Source organism: Triturus cristatus, chromosome 2_1 (assembly GCF_964204655.1).
Source record: "Triturus cristatus chromosome 2_1, aTriCri1.1, whole genome shotgun sequence".
Lineage (NCBI taxonomy): Eukaryota > Metazoa > Chordata > Amphibia > Caudata > Salamandridae > Triturus > Triturus cristatus.
Genome location: NC_140581.1, coordinates 1,159,582,808 through 1,159,607,958, shown reverse-complemented (window position 1 = coordinate 1,159,607,958; position 25,151 = coordinate 1,159,582,808).

Genomic DNA, 25,151 nt, shown 5'->3' with positions numbered 1-25,151 from the left:
ATGAGTCCTTGCTCCATCACTCTCTAAGTCCAAAGAGGTGTTCGTGAAGATGGCATCTATCGTATGGCAGGCTTTATGTGTGGGGCCTCAACGAGTGGTATTGAGATGTGCATCAGTTAGTACCTCAGTAAATTTGGCTGCCGTAGAGTCCTTTGGATTGTTTAGTTTGACATTGAAATCACTAGGATAGTGAAATTAGGGTAATGAATAATTTTATGGCCCAAGGCAAGGAGGGGGTCGAGTTAATAAACTCTCCCTCATAGCCTGATGGGCGGTATACAAGGACATCAGTAAAGGAACGGTGGGCACGGAGTGAAATGATGAAGCCTAAGGCTTCAGCGCTGACTAACTCTTCCACCTGGAAAGTGGTACATTTGATGGAGTTTTTAAATGCAATTGCCACTCAACCACCTCTCCTGCCAGTACGATTTATATGTATACAGGAGTAGTCAGGAAGCAGTGTTAGTTAGTGGTCAGGACATGAGTCTTCGTTTAACCAGGGTTCTCTCATGAAAGGGGCATTGAATTGGTCTTCCTCTATCTACTTGCATATATCCAAGGCATGCTAGGTTAGAGAGCGGACATTAATAAGGGCCGCTTTAAGAGTCATAGGGATATTTCTGTGCTCCTTTTTATCACAGATTCCAGGATTTCAAGGTTGGAGTAGTGTTTTACAGACGCAGCAGAAGAGAGGGCCATTTGCTTCTTAAAGTCCATGGTTATTTCAATGCCAGGTAGAGGGCCGTAACTTCACAGAATCTCCAAGGTGTTAGCGATATGAGAGCTCACCTTTGAGTTTTCCCGGGCATAGAGGCTGGTGCTGGCTGCGGTCGGTACGCGGCCAGGTGCAGACGGGCATGCCTTGGGTGCACCTTTGGCATGCCAGAGGCGTGCCCACTGCGTGCGTTCGTGCAGCAGTCATCCTTAAATAGGGTAAAAGCTATGGGTGCCTGAATCACTAGAGTGCTGCTGTCAAAGATGGTGCCTCGCAGTGGACAGAACCCCACCTCTAACTTCGGCCTCTCCTCACCGAGCTGCAAAGCACTTGTTTTGAAGCAGGTCGGGAATGTGTGGGGCAGTAAATGGCATCGGCGCAAGGTGAAAATGCTTTTTAAAGTTTGGTGCCACTCTTGGCAGGTGCGACACTGTAGCACTTGTGGCAGAATAATTTGTTATGCTTGTTACACTGGGAGGTGTAAGGAGATTTACAGGTGACGTAGAGCATCAAGTTTAAACTAGTCAAATCAGATGCATACACTTTTTAAAAATGATTGTTCATATTCAAATTCAAACAATTTAAAAATGATTTCTGTGAGATGAAATCAGAGTAGTATCAGAGTGCAGCGGAATAAGCATTACACTCCCCTGTCCCTTACTAAAGCGAGTCTCCTGCACTTTATGTTGAATGAGCTACATTGCTAGTTTACGTTATGGCAGCTAGACTGGTAGGAGCAGTTGTTAGTAGATCAGTTCTTGGTGTAGACTTAAGTTCCCAAATGCCAAAGAATCTTTTTAAAAATAAAGCGCACTTCACTTTTTTCACTACTTCATAGGTTGAGACCATGTGTGGGGCTCCCCCTGCAGCCCAAAATAATAAAACAAATGTTGAGGGGTGCCCTAGATGGGCACCGGGTCACCCCAGTTTTAATAAACAAAATAAAAGAGGGTTGCCACCTCTTGCAGTGCCTATGGAGCAGCTTGCAGGGAGTCAACAGATTTGCGGGCCCTGGATCTATCTCTGGGGCCCGAACAAAAATTGAACATGTAGATGTCCTGGGTGGGTACCAGGAACCTCAAAATAAGGCAAAAAGAACAATTGATGGACAGAATGCAGAACAATGTCATACATTCACCCCAGTACAGAGATCTGGGCCTAAATTCATCGTTTTTTGCTCACCATGCCATTCCAGTTTGGACCCAGCTATATGCAAAATCAGTCTTGACTCTGCGCCCAATGGGAACAGTCCAGCTCGAACTGCCAGGCCAGGTGACTGAGGGACTGTGTCACTATGCCCTGATTTCATCCTTCAAATCAGCGGGGGAATGGTAGATGTTAATCTTTAGGTATTGAAAGGTAACTGATTCCCATGTTCAATCTTAGAGGTCTAATTTTATTTAAAGGGAAACAAACTACCAGATGTTAAATAAATAATTCTTACATTACAAAAACATTATCATGTTCTTAAATTTTACATGTGTAATTTACATCCAAAATATATTGAAGTTTCTGCATGTACTTTGACACTGAGGGATGAGCCAGATTACTGGTTAGGCCTTGGCTCGACTGCAGAACCATTTTAAGACATGGACAGTGCGGGAAATTACCCAGGGCACAACCTTCCAAGGGGTCTGCCCCCTGATTACCCATGACAAGCACAACCAGTGGGCCATTGCACCAGCAGAGTTTGCCAGAGTGGGTGAGTGCTGCTTGTTCAACCACTTAACAGTGCCTCCTCTGTCTCTTTACTCTCTGCTGAGACAAATCCAAGATATGAAATACATTCCTATACGCATGGTAGGCCCATCTTAAGAATTATCCCACCCTGTTCTTCTCTTCCTTATTTGTCTGGTTCTTAGAAATAACCCTTGAATCAGTTGTTTTTGATCTCCTATCTGATTTTGATTTAATCCTGCTCTTTAATTCTCTTTGATTGGTAGTCCAGGCTCCCAGTTCTAAGATAAATGTAGAGTTCCGTATACACACTTTAGTGCTGTGAGACTACAGACCTCACATCCCGACTTTAGGTATGAGACTGACGCCCACACCATCTGCTCTGCCTCATTAATATTTTTTTTAGGTTTAACATCCACAGGAGGTTGAGGTGAGCCAGATGTTTTTGTTTAAATTGTCTAAACTGCAAATGACCAATTACTTTATTGGTTCGCAAACTGTTTGACATGGATTTAAAAATGTTTAGAAACATAATGAAAAAAGTTTCTTTTGCTTTCTCTCCAAGAAAGACTGGATAGATATTGGAAGGGATGGTTCCCTTGACACTGTTCTCAAAGGCATTTCTTTACTAATATTATTATCATTTTGAGAGCTAACGAACAAAGAGATGACGTGCCACTTGAATGTAGCATACCCAGAGGCACTCACATAAAGACCACACAAAATAAATAGTGCTGTTAGAAAACAGTAAATAATTCACTGATAAAGTAGTGGGGCATGGCCTCTCCATGGATGTGTCTATAAAATTGACCCTTGGTCCTCAATTTTGACCCATTGTCCTGAAGTTTTTTCCTGAATTTTGGCTTTTTGAACTGAACTGTATACAATCCTGTCCAGAATTTGTCTCCATGCTAAGTGGTCACCCTATCTGCAGGTCAGGTCAGAGTTGAATGGGTCTTTTATTCCATAGGGCAAAACTCACCCCTCCCCCTTGAGTCCTGACTTAATTATTTTCAGTCAAGTTCTCAAAGGTGTACATACATCACAAATTTGTACCACAATGTAATTTGCTTCTTACCCTCCATTTCTACAAGCGATGCTAATAAATAAATATGCAGACAACCTGGAATTACCCTTGCACTTATCTAAGCTGACAGCTACACATTAGCTGTGAATTTTAGAGACACTTATGGTTTTAGCCTACTGCAGCTGTGCTACACTCTAACCAAAACCTTCTTCTTTAAAAATATAACAAATGCCCACAACATATTTTGTGGTACAAAATGTGTAGCCCATTATTTTGATGCCTCATGGGGACTCTGATGCCCAAGCCTATAAGCATACAAGAACTTTGTAATCTGAAAGGTGGCTGAACTTGTGCAATGTGTCACCTAAGGAGCAGCTTTACCTTATCAAGCCTAAGTTCGTGAGATACTGACAATTTAGCCTGTAGCACTTGATATCTGAGTACACTGTGGGTTATATTTGCTGTCCATAGCCTGACACCCAGTAGCTCTGCTGTCTGAGGTCCAAATCTCTGTAAGCCATGCAGCAGCTCTATTTCCCAATCCTATACATTTTCTGTAGAAAATAGGAGAGATTGCTGCTTGAGCCTACCAGATGTGCGTAGAATAAGGAATAGTTTACCTGTATGAAGCTTGAGCCTGTAACCGGTCTAAAACCAAAATCGGTTTGATTATCAAGGGTAGAAATCTGATCTCTGCAGTTGGAGCTCCCAACATTGGTGCTGACTACACAAACTCTAACATTAAAACCTCACCCAGGGTTGGGAACTGGGTATAAGCCAGATTCAGGTCACTACCGTCCTTTGTTAACGACCGTGAATATCCATGCCTTTATTACTGCCCCATAATCACTCTACCCATTGAAATGCAAAGTCTGTATAATCGTATTTATTAAATGTATAGTTTATGCATTAACAAACAGCAGTGTAACAATATGAAATCTTAAAATATTACTCTCTGTAACCACACATCACTCTAACTAAGAGGCCTATAGTGTTCTGAAGTGGGTGTTTAGGGCATGTGGTTTAAACCTTTTTGACTAAATAAATATAAGCAACTCTCCCTGAAAAATGCCTGGAGTATTCATTATGTAAGTATAGAAAATCTACAGTAAGATAAATGTTTTGCTAAAATGAATCTAATGAAAAGGAGCACTGAATATAAACAATTCTAGTTGTTTTTCCATGTATGTGAACTGGCATTCTAGCCTCTTCTTAGTGATGTAATTTTAGCACTAATTCAGTCTAACACATTTACACCGATGGGTGCCAGTATCAAAAAGATGGCTCAAATGCAATTTGTGTATGTTCTTCCACTAGTAGCTATTGGCAGCTGAGCCATGAATAGTGTTCACTCCTGTGATTCCACACTTAGGGGTCGATTACGGTGGCGGTCGGAAAAGCATTCTGACCGCCGTGGTTGTGGAAATTAACCATCCGCATGTACCGCGGCAAAACCGGCAGTCAGATTAAGATGCACCGCCAGAAAAATCCAACCACGGTGGACGGATTTCACAAAACTCCACCGGGAACGTCCGGAAAAGCTGAAAATCCGTACGCGGCGGTCGAATTTGCTGCGGAAAGACTAAAAACCGCCGGTAGGCCAGTGGAATGACCGCAAGTGAAATTATAATACGATGGGGGTGCCAGCGGAACGATCAGTTGCTTCAGATCACCGCGATCGCAACAAATGATGAATGGTAGAGCCGGCGGAAGGACTGTTGCATTCCGACCACTGCAGACACGCGGAAAGAGTAATGGCGGTCAAAAGCAACCACACAACAAGGCTGCCAAGTGTGGCTGTATATCAGCCTAAAAAAACACCTAACACACCCCAATGAAACATCCCCATGGCAAGTAAAAAATACAAATCCCAGGTCAACCCACACAACACACCTGACATAAATACTCCATTTTGACCCAGCCACATAGCTGAGTATAAAACCAGCCCCTTACCTGCCCAGAATCATTTGCACAACTCCAGAACTAAAGGGCCCAACCCCACAACACAAAGGAGAGGCAAATGGGCACACATCACACCATCACAACCCCACACACACCACACACATCACCACCACCACCTTCACACAGCACCATTCACCCATTTGCACATCACACACACCATGTCACAGAAGAAGATGCCCAAATTCATTGACAATGAGTTGTCAGTGATGGTAAATGAGATAATCCGAGTAGTGTGGTACTTTAGAATTTGGGACCGCGTGGGAGGCAGGGCCCTACCCCTGTCTAGCCCGGTATTAGCGAACCGCGAATGGTCAATGCGGTATGTACGAGTGCTTTGTATAACGTTTTAGCGAAGAATGCACTGTGTATACGATATTATACATTGACTTCGTGGGTTCCATCTTAGAGCGGTGGCCATCTTATGGTTGCCCTCACATAGGCTACACATTACGAACAAATACGGGCCTTTAGAACACATGTGCCTTCCTTTGACTTCTCTGTGACCTGGGCAGCTTGGCTCCGCTGCCCCAGGTCAGTCCGGTCCCACAAGCTCCCCGTCCTGCGGCCACCTGTGATTAGCATCAGGGTTTGACACACCATAAAGCCTTTTCATCCCACACGAGCCTCCGGCTAATCTCTTTCACACCTGACTCTTCCTGCTTTATGGCTTGTTTTACAAACAGGAGATGCCCGTGTTTATTGGGGCCTGTTGATATCTGATGTGGGATCTGAGCCTCGCTGGGTAAATAATTGTGGGCTGGCTAAACTGGAATGTGGGATGGTCATCATGACTCTGCCTTTTCGTTTGTAATGGATACATGTAGATGACCATATCGTAAAACAAGGAATGTATGCCTGAAGCATGATATTTTGTATTTAAGGAGAAGCCCGTTTCTGTAACTTTAAGCAGTCTCCTGAGAACATACATTGTGTTGTACTTCTCGGATACCTGTAATTGGTCTGCAGCCAATAAATCGATCTTTGACTTCACCCAGAAGACTCTGTGTTTCTGTAGGTCTGAAACAGGAAGAACCCGAAGTCTTAGGGTGTGTTCCCCTGCACCGCTGGGCTTAAAATTCCCAGTACTTCAGTTGGCGCCCAACTCGGGGCGATTTCAGAGGTACCGGTCCAAGCCAGAGGTTCGTGAGGAGCTTCGTGTGGAAATTCTGGAGGAAGGCCGCCACTTCATCGACCCCTGCATGTCGACGTGGTCCGAAAGTCTTTTCTGCGAGGTTCTCCGCGTCCCGACGGCTACGAAGGACTGCTGCCCTGATTAATCGCCCTGTTTTGGACCCTTGACGATTTTGGTAGAGCGAAACAATCGAGAGAGTCTTCTGGTGACGCCATCGATCATCGATATTCAGTTAAGTATAAGTGGAGCGTCTCCCAGTTTGTTTGGTATCCTTCGGGATTTTTGGTATCCTTCGGGATCATTTTGATTTGGAGCTTGCAAGCGCCAAAGCCAGAGGACTCGTGTATTCACGAGACTATCGTATTCGATAATCCTTTGAAGTTTGAAACTAGACTAGTGAGCGAAGATGCCTGGTTCTAGTGTACTTGGAAGATTGTTTTGTTTGGGTTGTAGAAGGGATTCCCAGTTAGAGGATTCGTGTCCGGTTCCTCCAATTGGAACTCCAACTTATGAGCTTTATGTAAAACATGGCGTGGGCCCCATTGCATATAATGAAGTATGGATCCGGTACACCAGGAAGGATGGTGTTTTAAAATGGCCCCAAAATGGTAGTTTCGATACAGATATCTTAGATAATTTGGAAGTTAAATTGTTTAAAAAGAAAGCCCTGCCGGCGATGTTTGATTCTTTCCGCCTATGGCGAAAGGAAGCCAAACAGAAGGAAATTAAGCTAGCGAAAAGGCATAAGAGAGAAAGAGGTATGTCAATGATGCAAGCAGCTATGCAATTTAAAGATAATGAGGAGGAACAAATGAATGGACAGTTACATAGACAGCGCAAACTAGGGATCGATAAATGTTACCCTGTTTTGTCACGCCTTGTGCAAGATGAAACAAAAGAGAAAGAGAAAGATTCCCTAATGTCCCATTTGCTAAGTTCGCCACCCCCGTATGCGCAAAATGCCACAGCACCTCCACAGCTCGTAAATGTGCAGCCTCCAGTAAATATGCCGCAAGTTTTCCCACAGCCGCCAGCTCCTCCTCAGCTGGCTCCTATCCCTACAGTGCAGCCCTCTCAAGGGCCGCCAGTTTTGTTACCTGTTGCCCTCGCGCTTCCTGCGACTTTGCCTAGCACATCAGCTGCCTCCCCTGGCGCTTTTCCTTGTACTACCCAGGTACCTGTATCTGAATCCGCTTTTCTTCCCTCTGTCTATCCCCCCGTTTTCGCCTCAACTTCTCCTTCAGCACGACAACGTCTAGCTAATGTAGTTACTAGTTTAATGTCGCCTCTCTTTGGGTCATCTAGTGTGACCCCTGGTTTACAACGTAAGCAATTGCGTAGTCAGCTGCCTGGTCCTGACGAGAAAGAGGTGTTAGATCATCTGGCGCGTAGGTGGATTGGTTTCCCTTCACTCTATAATGTGGAATCAGTTGTTAACGTTTTCCACCAATGGGATGCCCCAAAACAGAGGTATGTCTTTGACAAAATGTGTGAATTCCTCTGCGAGGAATTGGAGGATCATGGTTTAAACCCAAACCCACAGGAATTGTGTCGCGTGCGATTTGATTTTGGAACAGGTATAATTGTGGGCCCCGATGTAGATAAAGCAGTTGCGACTTTACTGTCCTTCAGAAATGGCGATTGTCAACAATCATTGTTCGAACAGGAATTCCCTGTGGGGAAAAAGGTATAAGCGCGCCAATATCCGATGCGTGAGGTTTCCCCAGTTTGGAGACCTGCTGAGCCAAATGCTGTTCCACCTGTCTTAGCACATTTTCAGCGTGTTTGGGTACATGTCCCTTGGAAACGATCTGAAGTAATAGCGCTTAAGCAGACATTGCCTGACCCCCGTAAAAACCCTACAGGATATTATAAGGAGTTATCACAAACTGCAGACTCGTGTGTCATGAATCTGGCCGACATAGATATGTTGTTCAGGAATGTGGTTCCACAGCCTTTATGGGGATCAATTCGTAATACGGATCATGCTGTAGAACTAGGGGGCACATGGGCTAATATCGTTGCTGCAGACGCTAGACAAGTTGGTGGCGCGAAGCCTGACCCTTTAGTAGCAGAACTCCCTGGTAGAATTATTACCTACATGAAAACTCTAATGCCCGCGATGCGCGTGAATTGGGATAAACTATCCGCATGTAAGCAGAAGAAAGATGAGACAGTGTCCGATTTCTTTACAAGGTTTGAAGAAACGTTTATCGACCACAGTGGTCAAGACATGAGTACTGAAGGTGGCCAACGGTTATTTGTGGATACATTTGTGCAGAATCTACTCCCCGAGTTGTGTAAGAAATTAAAAGATTCAGAAAGTTCTTGGGCTGTTTCCTCTTCAGCGCAAATACTGGCTACTGCACAGTATTATGAAAATAGAGATAAAGACGAGAAAGATAGAACAGATAAGAAAACGAAAGAACTGAAAACGAAGGTCCTTTTACAGCAGGCTTATCCGCCACGAGGAGGACAGAATAATTATGGGCAAACCCAAGGTATCTATCAGCAACCCCAACAGTTTCAGAACAACCAGCAAATAAACGGGTATTATCAACCACGTATCCCTGTAGGTCCCAATCAATGTTCATATTGCAGAGAGGAAGGTCATTTCAAGTATAGTTGCCCTAAATTAATGCAGCGTACTAGTAATGCGTATGGCGCAAGAGGTAGAGGAGGTCAGCAAGCTCCTAGAGGTAGAGGGCGTGGAAATGTTCCCCAGAACGCGCGTCCTCTTCCGCCTCAAAATACCATAAATAGCTTTGATCAGCAAGCCAATGCAGCTGGTAATACAGCTCAGTACTATAATAATGATTATTATGCAGAAGACGACAATGTGGAAGGTAATGATTATTAGGACAGCCATAGACAGAGAGAGGGAGTTTTTTCAGTACCAGTGGATCAGAGCGGACCATATGTTAAAGTGACTACAGCGGGTGTAACAGAGCCCTTTCTGCTGGACACTGGTGCTGCAAAGAGTTCAATTATGCATTCAAAACTCCCTGGCGCGCCTTTGTCTGGCGAAATGAATGTTTCAGTAGGTTTTTCTGGCGCCCCAGTTAGGAACCCGATTTCTAGTCCTATGTCACTTTCTGTTGGACCTCGTGAGCTAAAAGCACCCCTCATCCTAACGACAGGTTGTGGTGAGAATTTGCTGGGATTAGATTTGTTAAAAAGATTGCATGCAACGCTGTATTGTTCTCCCTCGGGAGTACAACTTACATTGGGTAAGGAAGTGATTTCCCCGGTGTATTTGTCTAAGAATGGAATGCCACCTGAATTGTCATCCCTTCCGGATGTCCTTTGGGCTACTGGTCCCAATGATGTGGGTCTTTTGGAAATACCGCCATACGTGGTCACTTTAAAGGCCAATGTTAGATTGCCACGTATTCCCCAGTACAAGATCTCCAATGAAGGTCAGAAAGCGTTGTTAGCAATTGTCAGTGATTTGATTAAAAAGGGTGTAATTGAAGAGACAAGAGGCAACGTTTGCAATAGTCCTGTTTTACCTGTCTTAAAACGAACAGACCCTTCACAGCCACCTGTTTACAGATTTGTGATTGATCTTAGAGAGGTTAATAAGATTGTTGTGCCACAGTTTCCAGTTGTCCCTGATATAACTGCCTTGTTAACTATGATTCCAGCTTCCGCTGCATGGTTTTCAGTGATAAATTTGAAGAATGCTTTCTTTAGCATCCCAATTGCAGAAGAGAGCAGAGACATTTTTGGCTTCAGTTTAGGAGGTCGAAGCTTCCGCTTTAAACGCGCTCCCCAGGGCTACTGTGAAAGTCCATCAATATACAGTCAGGCTTTGAAAGCGCAGCTTGATGCACTTGTTTTACCTAGTGGCGCTATCCTCATTCAATACGTTGACGATTTACTAATCGCCGCGGATACTGAAAAAATTTGCAAAGAAGCTACATTGTCATTGTTGCGTCATTTGTCTGCCTTCCATCACAAAGTGTCACTCTCAAAACTGCAATATTGTCGACAAGAAGTGACCTACTTAGGTCATCTCTTATCGAAGGAGGGAAGGAAACTGACCCCAGAAAGAATTCAAGCCATTGCACAATTGAGTGTGCCAAGAACACAGAGAGAAGTGCGTGCTATCTTGGGCATTACTTCATACTGTAGGCATTGGATACCGAATTTTTCTTTGCTGGCAAAACCTTTGTTAGCATTAACATGTAAAGACACACCGAATCCTATCCCATGGTCTGAAGAGTGTCAGAAAAGTTTTTGGGAATTGCGTAATGCATTATGTTCAGCTCCTGTGTTGGGTACCCCGGACTACAGTAAGCCTTTTACATTGTATGTTCATGAAAAAGATGGTTGCGCATTATCAGTGTTAACACAGCCTTTTGGCGACAGACCGCGTCCATGCGCATATTTTTCGTCAACCTTGGACCCGGTAGCGAGGGCATTGCCAAGTTGTTTGAGAGCTACAGCCGCCGCAGCTATGTCTATTCGACAGTCTGCCGAACTAGTAATGGATAATACATTGATTGTTATGGTTCCACATGCTGTGGACACATTGTTAAATAGGACCAAGACACAGCACTTAACTAGTGCTCGATTGTCAGGAAATGAATTGACACTGTTGGCAAACCATATACACATAAAGAGATGCAACACGTTGAACCCAGCTACATTATTGCCGATTCCAGCAGACCTAGATGAGATTGAGCAACATGATTGTCTGTTCAGAACAGAAGAAGAGACGAAAGGGAGAATAGGTCTTAAAGATACTCCCCTGACTGAGTGTGATGGTACCTTATGGGTGGATGGTTCGTGCTTTAAGCTTCCGAATGGTGATACGACTGCTGCATATGCTATCACGACTTTGCACACGATTGTTGAAACTGCACGTGTGCCACATAATTCGGCTCAAGCAGCAGAATTAATTGCCCTTACAAGAGCATGCGTGTTGTCTGAAGGAATGAAAGTGAACATATATACGGATAGCCAGTACGCCTTTGGCGTGGCTCATAGTTTTGGGCGATTGTGGAAAGGACGTGCGTTCTTGACTTCGCATGGAGCTAAAATTCAGAATGGCAAGTTGGTGAATGATCTCCTTGAGTCACTGACCAAGTTGCGATTATGAAATGCAGTGCGCACAAGAAAATCACTGATGATGTTGGTCGTGGTAATGCGTTTGCTGATGAAATCGCGAAAGAAACAGCAAAAGATGTGAAGACTCGAATGTATGTTGCAGGCCCTGCAAGATGGATTAATGATGTTGTAATGTGTGAAAACACGATAGAGAGTGTGAAGTCCCTTCAAGCTGAAGCCACAGAGAAAGAGTTGAGCAAGTGGAGAGAAAGTACGGGTAAATTGGATGAGAATGGTTGTTGGGTTGATTTGTCAGAACATCGGCGATGGTTGTTACCTGATGCATATGTGCTTCCAGTGGTTACTATGGCACATGGAATGGCACATATCAGTATGAAATGAATCTGTAAGTTGTTGGCTCCAGTATGGCAGAATGCTGGAATTCCCAAGTGTGCAGAGAACGTGGTCAAGAATTGTATGGTATGTTTGAAATACAACCCTGGTAGGGGAACCCCAACTCCAGCTGGTCATTGTGCGCCTCCAACGTATCCGTTCGAGGTTTTGCAGCTAGATTTTATCCACATGGAGAGGCGCAACAACTTGAAATATGTACTGGTAGTTGTTTGCGCTTTTTCAAAATGGATAGAAGCATATCCCCTAAAGGACAACACTGCCTTATCCACAGCCAAAGCCCTTGTGAAAGAATTTTTCCCTAGGTTTGGAATGCCAAGAATGGTGTGGAGTGATAATGGGAGTGAATTTGTGGGTCGAGTGATGAAGAATGTGTGTGAGGGATTAGGGATAAAGCAGAAGTTTCACGCTGCAAATCACCCCCAATCAGCTGGATTAGTAGAGTGCTACAACGGCACTCTGAAGCTGAAACTAGCCAAAATCCAGGCGAGCTTAAATTGCTTGACGCTCTGCCTCTAGCACTCCTATCCACAAAATGACTGTGCATTCACGAGTGGGACTTAGTCCATACGAAGTTGTTTTTGGCCGCCCGGCCAATATATGGGGTGTGCCAAGACCGACAAAATTCAGCAAAATCGAACATCCAGTACTGCTTGACTATTTGTGTGAATTGACGGCTAAATTGCGTGTTTTACACCAACAGGTGCACGATACTCTCCCCCAAGCCTCTGAAGCTCCAGGACACCCTATCGACCCTGGCATGTGGGTCCTCGTGAAGAATTTCCAGCGAAAGAGCAACGATGAGCCCCGTTGGATTGGCCCTCACCTCGTACTTCTGTCGACAAGGTCAGCGGTTCGAGTAAAAGGGAAGAAGAATTGGATTCACGGCGCCCACTGCAAGAGGATCCCTTTGCCTCTACCATATGACCAGTGGGTCCAGGAGGGTATCGCCGATTCTGAAACAGACACTGTACCTCGTTTTGTACCATTCAGTGATGCACGCGTGAGAGGCACAACTTCAGCACAAGAAAGTGACGATATTTTGCTAGTAGCTGTGCCACCGTCAATTCGATTGGACACCACAGAGCCTGAACTCTTGTTTCAAGACCAGACAGTACCTGGCAGCAACCGCTCCAACCTGAGACCAAGGCCTATGGACAAATAAAAATTACCTTCCCTTACTATTTTTTGATATTATAGCTCTCCCATCTGAAGGACTTTCTTGATTTTTGTTTTTCAAACCACCATCCGGGTTCAGCCGCAGGGTCGCGGTGCCAAGACTTTGGGGTACAGGCCGAAGACGTTAGGTCAACGGTTCTGGTTGGTCTAGGGCATTCCCTGGACGGACAGGCGTACTCCTTAGCAGAAGATTCTCACCCGCGGCGAGCGGCACGATTAGAGGATGGAGTTTTTCAAGATGGAGAGACCCACTGAGGAAATGAACTTTAAAGCAAGAATATGTAAAATCATGAAGAGCAAACGTTTTGTATTCTTATGTTTGTTTATACTATGTAGTATGATGGTGTTTACTGTAGGATTTGTATTCTTCTCCTCTCAAGAGCCCTTTGCACCCACTGTACAGCCTATACCTCCTCCTACTGCCTCCTTGCACTCTTTCCACCCTCTGCCTGAACACGAACAAGCTAGACGATCAGAGTTTGTAAACAACTCGTTTATTCAGCTCCTGCACCAGCACCAACTAGTCATGAATACAACCAATTGCTGGGTGTGTGGGTTAATGCCACATACCATTAACAAGGGTATTCCTTATCTAGTGCTGCCGTTTAGTTACAATGGATCGTCATGGGCATTCCAGACCATGTTCCTTTTTGCATTAGATGCCTACTCCCCGCGACAACCGCGTTCCATCAGACCTAGCACAAATAATAAAGCTTTAATGAAAGGAGTTGCCGATATGAGCAGAGACATCGACGCATACTCATCTATTCCCAAGGAGGAATTGCGAGCTTATGTAGGGTGGAACGTGACGGGGTATAGTATTAGTCTGGGTGAAAGGCAGCGAAAAATCTCATCCCCAATTTGGGTTGTACCCCACATAGGTCGGTTCTGTTTACAAGGTAATGGTCAGAATCCAAGAGCTCAACTGGGGAAAAGTGACTGTACTGAAACGTACACTTTTCCATCACAGTTTTCCCCAGCGTTTTTGGCTGCCAAGGGTACATATTTTGTCTGCAATGACCGAGCATATACATGGTTGCCCCCTGATTTCTCGGGCACATGTTATATTGCAAACTTGCTACCGCCAACATTTACTGCTGCCTCTGATTATCACAAGACCAGAGTTGTGAGAGGCGTGATTAGTAAGGAGGATACTGCCAGTCAGGAAGCGGGAGACTTCTTTTTGGGTTTCCTACCGTTTTGGGGACCTATGGTCAATAGTAGGAACCTGAGACAACTGACTCGTGTGGTTGAATCCACTGTTAATGTTACGGCTGGTGCCCTTGGTAATTTGACAGCTGAGCTCCAAGCAGATCGCCTCATGACTTTGCAGAACCGTATGGTTCTAGACGTCATACTTGCAGACCGCGGTGGGGTATGTAAGGTTATCCAATATAGCTGTTGCATTTTCATACCAGATAACGCTCCAACAGTTTATCAAGCCATCTCCAAACTGCATAAAATATCTGAGTCTATACACGTGGATAAAGGAGATTGGTCACTGGTGGGGTGGTTCTGGGAACTGATATCTGCCTGGGGTTGGAAAATTCTGATGGTCATTTGAATGATCTTAGCCATTCTTTTCCTGTTCTGTCTGTACATACAGTGTGCTCCTGCGATATGTGGCCTCTGTGCTACATTATGTGTAAGGAACCCTGTGTCGAGGGCCGAGCTAAGTAATAGGATGATGCTACAGCAACATCTCCATGACTTCGTGAATATTGACCTAGACTCGGATTGATGTGAGTATAGTTATTGCCTATGTAAGGGCAAAAGGAGGGTCTGTGGTACTTTAGAATTTGGGACCGCGTGGGAGGCAGGGCCCTACCCCTGTCTATCCCGGTATTAGCGAACCGCGAATGGTCAATGCAGTATGTACGAGTGCTTTGTATAACGTTTTAGCGATGAATGCACTGTGTATACGATATTATACATTGACTTCGTGGGTTCCATCTTAGAGCGGTGGCCATCTTATGGTTGCCCTCACATAGGCTACACATTACGAACAAATACGGGCCTTTAGAACACATGTGCCTTCCTTTGACTTCTCTGTGACCTGGGCAGCTTGGCTCCGCTGCCCCAGGTCAGTCCGGTCCCACGAGCTCCCCGTCCTACGGCCACCTGTGATTAGCATCAGGGTTTGACACACCATAAAGCCTTTTCATCCCACACGAGCCTCCGGCTAATCTCTTTCACACCTGACTCTTCCTGCTTTATGGCTTGTTTTACAAACAGGAGATGCCCGTGTTTATTGGGGCCTGTTGATATCTGATGTGGGATCTGAGCCTCGCTGGGTAAATAATTGTGGGCTGGCTAAACTGGAATGTGGGATGGGCATTTTGTATTTAAGGAGAAGCCCGTTTCTGTAACTTTAAGCAGTCTCCTGAGAACATACATTGTGTTGTACTTCTCGGATACCTGTAATTGGTCTGCAGCCAATAAATCGATCTTTGACTTCACCCAGAAGACTCTGTGTTTCTGTAGGTCTGAAACAGGAAGAACCCGAAGTCTTAGGGTGTGTTCCCCTGCACCGCTGGGCTTAAAATTCCCAGTACTTCAGTAGAACCACATTTGTTTGGAAGCATGGTCCAACAGACACCAGTAGCTACAAAAAATCAAATGTGGGCAAGGATAGTCAACAAAGTCAATGCAGTAGGGACCACCCCGCGCACCCTGAAGGGCATCAAGAGGAGGTGGCATGACCTCAAGAGCAGGGTGAAAGAGCATGCCAACAAGAACCATGAGCTGGGTCAGAGGATTGGCGGTGCCCCTCCCATTTCACCACTAACATTCACCGAATGGGAGGAGAAGGTGCTTGCCATACTGCATCCAGAGAGTCTCACAGGAATACCCGGGGAGTGGAGGCTGGCAAGTACCAACAAATGTCTCACATTACACTGCTATGCACTGTCCTTTACAACTAGAAATCTACACAAATGCACTTACATACAACACATGTCTCACAGATGTAACATTTCCTTCCTCTGAATCACCTCAAAGGTAGCTAGCAATATTTCCATGGGGGCATGTGTACAGGCATCCATCACTAAAACTCTCACCAGGCCCCATTGTCCCACAGCTGAGCAGGATGGAGCACTCCCCCCACCCAGAACCATGTGGCAGCCATTTAATTGCTCACCTTCACCTAACAGGTAGGTAGCCATCTTAACAGGGAGGGGTGTTTGTGGGTAGGAAGCCTGCACTACAACTCCCACCAAGCCCCCTTGTCCCACAGCTCAGCAGGATGGAGCACTTCCCACAACCATGTGGCAGCCATTTCATTGCACTCCTCAAACTAACAGGTAGGTAGCCTTCTCATGCCCTCCTGTCCCACCCATGAGCAGGATGGAACACTCCCCCCATCCAAGAGCCACGTGTAACCTATTCCCTTTCTCTGCTCCATTTCACAGGGGGGTAGCCTTCTCAACAAGGAGGGGTGTGTGTGGGAAGGATGTCATCACTACAACTCCCCCCAGGCCTACAGCTGAGCAGGATAGAGCACTCCCCACACCCAGAACCTTGTGGCAGCCATTTCCCTCCACTGTGTCACCGAACAGGTAAGTAGTCAGTGCATGCACCCTGCCATCCTTCTCAAAATGCCTGGAGCTATATGACCACACCAGCAGTCACATGTCATCCAAGTTGGCATAGATCCAAAAGCCACATCCAGTGTGCAGACAGCTAAGCGTATGTAACTGTCACAGAAATTAAACTTTGACTCACCAAGTCACATGTGGAAGAAATTCAGGGCCCAATCATGTACAGCCCAGAATGCAATGTGTTAGTGCCATGGTGTCAGAGCATGAAGGACCATATGAACACAAAACATGCATGGTCAATCTGACAAACAAATGAAAGTATATGACATGAAAAAGGTATGTATAACATTACAATGGCTAGTACTTGCTTAACTGAAATTGATTCCATGAAGAGCAACAAAAAAGACGCATCACATAAAGTTGATGTGCCGCAAGTCGTTAGATGAAGACATGTCCTTGTAATCACACAATCTGTACGTGGCACATGGTTTCTATCTACATGTCACACTATGGACAAGTAATGTATGTACCTCAACATCATGTCATGATGCTCAGTATCTTGCAGCCATACCAAGTGATTGCAATGTAAAGTGTTTGGTGTATCACATCTAACATCCAAAAGTCTAAAACCAAGCTTGTGGAGTGCACTTCAATGACCATTTGACCTCTGTTCAACAGGAGATCCACAAGCAACTGCAGCAGAAAGCACCACCAACCTGCAAAGCCTGTCTCCCCACCCCGGAACATGAACTCTCAGATGCAGACTCCCTACGTTTCTCGGATGAGAAGCAACAACCTGGCCCATCCGGACTGCCAGGGCGCACCACATCTCAGGCCCTCATTGTCCCCACCACCACCACAGCAACGACAATCGCGCTGACCCCTACTACAACGACCTGTGCGGACTCAACCACCACCACTGCTGCCTGCAACACTCTCCCTGCCTCAGTGGTTACCAACACCACAACACAATCAGAGGATGCCAGGCAGAGTTTGCGGGTGCATCGAGTGCCAACGCCACAGGTCCGGGTCAGCAGGGCAGGTGGGAGGGCAACTGGGGGACAAATACAGGAGGACACTGGGATGAAAGCCCTGGCCACCATCGCAAGAGTCCATGGGGCATATGAACAAAACCAGGGACAGATGGGTCAGATTGTGGAAGAAGTGTGTGAGCTCCGCCTGCTGCTGAGGTCCATGGACACACGTATGGGCCCACTTTTGGACCTCATGGGCCAGCTTGTGGGTGTTCTGAGGGACAGACATGCGGCTCAAACGACGGCTCAACCCCCCTCCAGTGGCCCGACTGCTGATACTCCCGCCACCTCAGCTGCGGCCACAGAGAGGGGTGAGCTGCAACAAAATGACTCTTCAGACACCGCTGGGCCTGCAGCAGAGGTCCCGCTGCCAAACGCAGGAAGGGACATCCGAGAAACACCACAGGAAGATCACGTGGCAAAGCACCAACCCAAGGAAAGTTGCAGAGCCAGCCATGATGATGGCAGGAGTCTGTTTGACTGTGTGACTACCTCAATGTGGTGACTACTCTATCTGTCTCATTTACCATCACTGACAACTCATAAATTCACTTAGCACAATTTCGTAAATAATCCCTTCTCTGTCACAAATACTTATTGTAAATAAACACTCTTTACACACCTATGTCTTTGTGTCGGCTCCATGTTTATCACAGTATGTAAAATGTCAACTCAGATTCCAATGTACCACAAGCTCTGATTGTGATGAGGCATTGAGGGGGTGAAAGAACCTAGAAAGACACAAGAGAATGACATTTACTTGTCAGGTGATGCCATTACAGCTAGAACACACCACTAATCATCAATGTACAAAAACAAACCAGCACACATAACAATAAGCACCAACATCAACAAAGACATTAGGTACCTGGATACAAATACCCTGTGCCACACACATCAGCCATTAGCACCGAGCCATCAACAACCAGCAGTCAAAAAGATGATCTATGCCTTGCCATTACCATCAAAGACAACAGGCAATGTCACTGTTGTACAATGTCACTTACGCTTAAGGGAAGTAGTTGTCGATGAGCTGTTGACGCAGGTCAACACCTTCCTCTTATCCACTATTGTTGTCACTGGGCAAGTGTGGGTTTGCAGGGGGGGCATCTGCTGCTCATCATCGTCCAGGAGCAGGGGGATCTCTTTGCACAAGGCCAGGTTGTGGAGCATGCAGCATGCAACTATGATCTGACACACGTTTTAGAGAGAGCAGAGTAGTGCACCGCCACTCTTGTCCAGGCACCAGAATCTTGACTTCAGAAGCGCAAAAGTACGCTCCACCACACGACGTGTCCTCCCATGTGCATCATTGTAGCAGACTTCGCCCGGGCTCCTTGGATTCCTCAGTGGGCTCAGCAACCAAGGCCAGTTGGAATACGCAGAGTCACGTAGGTGTGAGATACACAGAGCAATTTACTAATATAAACAGTAGCTGAGAGCAGCATGTCACACATACAGCACACTACTTGACTCTGCGTACTCACCAACAAGCCACGCATGCTCCGGATGCAGATTTGCCATCAATTGTGGGATGATGCTGTTACGCAGTATGTAGGAGTCATCTGCAGAACCGGGGAATTTGGCACAGACATGGGAGATAATCATATCCACTTGGCATACCACTTGCACATTAATGGAAAGGAAATGTTTCCTGTTCCGGTAGATGTGCTCACGTGCCTGTGGTGGAACTAGGCCAACATGTGTGAAGTCAATGGTGCCAACAACATTAGGTATGTGTCCAAGATCAAAAAATTCACCCTTCACACCTGCCAATTCATGTCTCCTTGGGAAGTGGATGTAGTGGTCCTTGTATGTCATCATTGCTGACAGGACATCACGTAGCACCATGCTGAACATAGCTTGAGACATCCCACCGGCGATGGCCACCATGTACTGAAACGAACCAGTTGTAAAGAAATGCAGGGCTGCCATCACCTTAACTGCTGCAAAAACATAGGATGCTTGTTTCCAGTCCAGGGAGAACCTGGCTTGGCAGTTCGGGCTGGACTGTACCCATGAGGCACAGGGTCAAGACTGATTTGCATATGGCTGGGTTCAAACTGGAACGGCATGTGAGCAAAAAAACGATGGATTTAGGCCCAGATCTCTGTACTGGGGTGAATGTATGACATTGTTCTGCATTCTGTCCATCACCTGTTGTGTTTGTATTTGTCACCCCGAGTGGGAAGGGTATGCCCAGACGTGGGTCCCGTGCTCTCCATGCCACTGGAATCAAGCTATCCTGGCTGAAGAGGGGTGAAACCCCGAAACCGGTCCTAGGATGCTTGTTTCCAGTCCAGGGAGGACCTGGCTTGGCAGTTCGGGCTGGACTGTGCCCATGAGGCACAGGGTCAAGACTGATTTGCATATGGCTTGGTTCAAACTGGAACGGCATGGTGAGCAAAAAAACTATGGATTTAGGCCCAGATCTCTGTACTGGGGAGAATGTATGACATTGTTCTGCATTCTGTCCATCACCTGTTGTGTTTGTATTTGTCACCCCGAGTGGGAAGGGTATGCCCAGACGTGGGTCCCGTGCTCTCCATGCCACTGGAATCAAGCTATCCTGGCTGAAGAGGGGTGAAACCCCGAAACCGGTCCTAGGATGCTTGTTTCCAGTCCAGGGAGGACCTGGCTTGGCAGTTCGGGCTGGACTGTACCCATGAGGCACAGGGTCAAGACTGATTTGCATATGGCTGGGTTCAAACTGGAACGGCATGATGAGCAAAAAAACGATGGATTTAGGCCCAGATCTATGTACTGGGGTGAATGTATGACATTGTTCTGCATTCTGTCCATCACCTGTTGTGTTTGTATTTGTCACCCCGAGTGGGAAGGGTATGCCCAGACGTGGGTCCTGTGCTCTCCATGCCACTGGAATCAAGCTATCCTGGCTGAAGAGGGGTGAAACCCCAAAACCGGTCCTAGGATGCTTGTTTCCAGTCCAGGGAGGACCTGGCTTGGCAGTTCGGGCTGGACTGTACCCATGAGGCACAGGGTCAAGACTGATTTGCATATGGCTGGGTTCAAACTGGAACAGCATGGTGAGCAAAAAAACGATGGATTTAGGCCCAGATCTCTGTACTGGGGTGAATGTATGACATTGTTCTGCATTCTGTCCATCACCTGTTGTGTTTGTATTTATCACCTTAACTGTTGGCGTCAAAGCAGTCGGATAGGTTCTGTGAGTCCTCAGGTGGGGCTCCAACTGACCACATAGGTCTTGAAGGGTAAGCCGATCCAGATGGAATTTCCTTTAGATGTTCTCATCCTCCATGTTTGCCAGCACTGGGAACGGCTGATGCACATTTAGTGATCTCCTACATAATATGAAAGGGGACACAATTCTGGGTTTACCCCAACCCAAAAGGTCTGAAGGAGTTTTATCCCTTAAGAACATTTTTAAATTACAGTGTGCCCCCACTGCAACCTACGGAGCAGAAATTTGGGGCTTTACCAATTGTAGTAGCATCCAAAGTGAAGAAAACAGACTATGCAGGAATCTTTTGGGAGCCCCGATCTCCTCCCCTGTATATGTGTGCCACAAAGAACTGAAACTCCCCTACATTGAAGATTACATTAGGGTGGGCCCAGCACTGTTCCGAGTTGCAATTTGGAAGAAAAGTGCGGCAACCCTCTCCAGAGACATAATAATTGGTTGCCTCAGATGTGAGAGGGGTGGGGACATACCATCGCTCGCTGCTGTAAAAAAGAGCCTTAAGAGCATGAACCACCTGCACATCTTTTCAAACCCAACTCTATCCGAGTCAATCAATAAAAAGGTGATACAAGAGGCACTGTATAAAAAGTATAGTGATGAAAGGTATCAGAGAGAGATCAAGAAAAACTCAGTAGGAAAGTATATGCCCTCAGAGGAATGCTCTCACTCGCTTCCCAGATACCTCTTAAAACCTATAGGACAGTGGGAAGAGGGCTGCTATTTTGCCTACGGGCAGGCACTGTGAAATACTCACTATGTTTCCCTTTGGGCTATAATGCTGATCTCGATGCACAGCCCTGCCCATGTAATGCACATAGTAATCAAACAATGTTGCATTTTTTATTCTCTTGTAGTTTTAATTCTAAATTCACGAAAGGCTTTTTGATACCTCTTTTTAAAAAAACGCGATATTTTCGACTTCAGGGTAGCCTACACGGAAGTGTTTAAACTGGAGGATGATGAACTAATCTTCCGTGTTGGTTTATTCCTGAAATCAGCTGTACGGAAACGCAGAACTATGTGTGACCAATGAAGGTTGCCAGAACTGTATACCATTGTAATGTTGTTAAACGCACCCTATTGATTCTGAATACATGACACATCCCGTAAATTGTGGTCCATTTTAGTCACTGTTATAAATGAATTGTACTTTCTTGCCTTATCATGCTTCTACGTATGGATTGTTTTTATTCTTTTTATTGTGCTGTTATGGATATTCTATATTTGAATAAAGATATTTTGAGTTGAATTGAATTGAATTGAAAGGAGACACATGTCAATGTAATTCCCCTATGAGATGTGTCACACATCTTACATCTTGACTGAGGCAGCTCCAACAATGACTGGACTGTAACAACAGCTTAATGCACAAGTTACATGCAGAGTCACCCTGATTTCATGTAGTCGTACATGTGGTCAGTATATACATACTGACTACCTCCAAAACAGATTCTTACTATGTGAATGGTAAATGGTACACTCCTACATCTTGTGTTCCCAGCCCTGGGAGTAGTTGACACAACACATGTTGGGAACAGCAACACTGCTGACTTCTACGTAGCTGCTGTAACTGCCACACCTTCTTGCTTAAGTTGCACAGAGCACAACCTTTCTACACAATGAGTGCAGTGTGTGTAAGCTGATCAACTATCAGAATCAATACAGCAATATGCACAGTGAAATAGGCACATTATGTGGTCAGTCCATCATTACTGTGTGTTGATCGGCCATCTCACACATTGACATGTTCACAAATATGAGACTCCATTACACACCAAATCTGTGTACATGCACACAAATATCATAGGTGACATGTGAGTAAGTACATGCCAATGCATGTAATCATGAGCACTGACATGGCATGTGTAGGCATCAGTGAGTTGAATGTCACACTAGCATTCAATTTTGCAAACAGGTGCTGTGATACATTGTGAAGATATAGTGTTCAATGATGAAAATTGGCTATTGCCAGTGCTAGAGCATAATGTGTCCATAGGTGCGGTATGCGTGCTTCGCCACTGCAACCAGAGTTATTGGCCACAATTGAAAGATGAAGGATTGCGCTAGCGACCGCCTGCCCCCCATGGTGTGCCACCGCCAATGCCCATGCCATTGCAGCCAATGGGAACCGCGATCGCGGTAGTGAAATACAATTTTCAAACATGTGGTAGTTGTGCTCCGCTGCCGCGGGCCCGGTCATTGATTACAATTGAAAGATGCCGGATTGTGGTAGAGACCGCCTGGCCCCCGCGGTGTGGCACCGCCTGTGCCAATGCCATTGCAGCCAATGGGAACCGCGATCGCGGTAGTGAAATACAATTTTGAAACTCGCGGTAGGTGTGCTCCGCTTCTGTGGTCCCGGTTCTTGGATACAATTGAAAAATGCTAACCAGGCAGATCAATTGCAGCAGCTGAGTACCACTGAAACAACCCCAGGGGCCTATAAATGTCTGTGAGAGAGCCACACATTTCACTTGCATTCAGACACTGCTGCCTGCCATTCTTCACCACCAACTGCTGCTGTTCCTGTATTCTGGAACCAGTGATGGCAAGAACTGAGGACATCAGGGCCCATCCCTTCACCACAGAGGAGCTGGAGGTCCTGGGGGACGAGGTCCTTGCACAGTATGGGAGGTTGTATTATGCGCCAGATGTACTGGTAAGTGCTTCAGAGTAAAAGTTTGAGAGTGCTCAGAATGCTCACATGATGTTGCTCTGCAGTAGTATGTGCCTGTGAGTGCAAGTCAATGTGCATGCATCCATATTTTTCCTATAGCATGCTCCATACATGGCCTATTAAGAATTTCATTTGAGTATGTGGGGAGGATGGGAACATTGACATTTCCAAAAACCAAACGTTGGTCTGAGACTGGGTAATGTAAATGTGTGATACACTGCCTACCATGCTGACTTCATGTCAATGGGGTGTGTAGCCTTATTTCCACAGATCCATGGCTGCATTGAAGGATGGTAGTGACATGCAGTGTTTTTGCAGCCATACAGTTACACTGCTGGTTTGAAACAGTTGAAGTCTGAACAAACATTGCCTGTGCTATGTGATGTCATAGTCCATTAAGTCTGCACATGCTCATTTGTGGCATTACAAATGTATATTGTCAAGAGGGTACCGAACGATGTGTGTACAGTTCTCAAATTACCTCTATGGTGAAGTGTGCATTATGCACAAGAGTACAATGCCTGAGTGTAAAACTCCTGGTGGTAATTCACCTATGACACATTAGATAAATGTAAGTTGTAGATGTCATCCTTCAATTGATTTGATTATGTGTTCAGTCTAGCATGTGTAGGCACTGTTTGCCCTCTCATATTGTACATGCATGTGATTTCTCTGATGGCCCACGTTTAACCTCAGTGTGAGTCCCTCTGGCCTGCACAGAAACTGCCTAATGTTACAAGGACCCATCACTAAATGGACTGAGTGAAACATATGTGTTGTCCACCACCCTATTTCTCAATTAGCTATCTTAGGCCTGAGGATTGCACGAGACAGGACTACACCTTGTGAGAAGAGTGTGAGAATGTAAGATCATGGCCCTAAATGTGACCACCATGACACATGTAGCCATTCACTGGCCAAGGACATTGAGGGGTGTGTAGTGTTGGACACAGTGATTCTGCCCCGACACATCATTTCCAATATATTGTATGTCATGGTCACTCACATCCTGCATCAGAGATGAGGGTCATTTTCACATTGCTTGCTGTGCTGGCACTCTGCATGTGTATGAGATGGTCATGTACTGTGTCCATCATCATACATGTATACATTTCTATGAGATTATTCAATGCAAGCGTACTACGTGTCATGTTGTATGGCCTCTGCTCAACATTTATGTATTAGTGTGCTATGTTTTTTCATGCTCCTGTACTGACACACAGTGGTACATAACACAGTGTCACAGAAACTTCCTCTTCTTGTCTCCCATGCCTACAGCTTATAAGGTCATTGCACACAAGGTGCGGGCTCTGGGTGTCTCCAACCGATGGCACACACACTGTCACAAAAGGTGGGATGACATCTGCCGGCTGAGCAAAAACGTGGCAGAGATGAAGCTGGTGGTTCTCCCACGGAGTGGCAGGTTGGCGCGCAGGAGCATGACACCACTAATGGCCCACATCTTGGCAGTGACCCAGCCAGAGCTGGATGGACGCTTGAGGGCCCATCAGCAGCAGGTT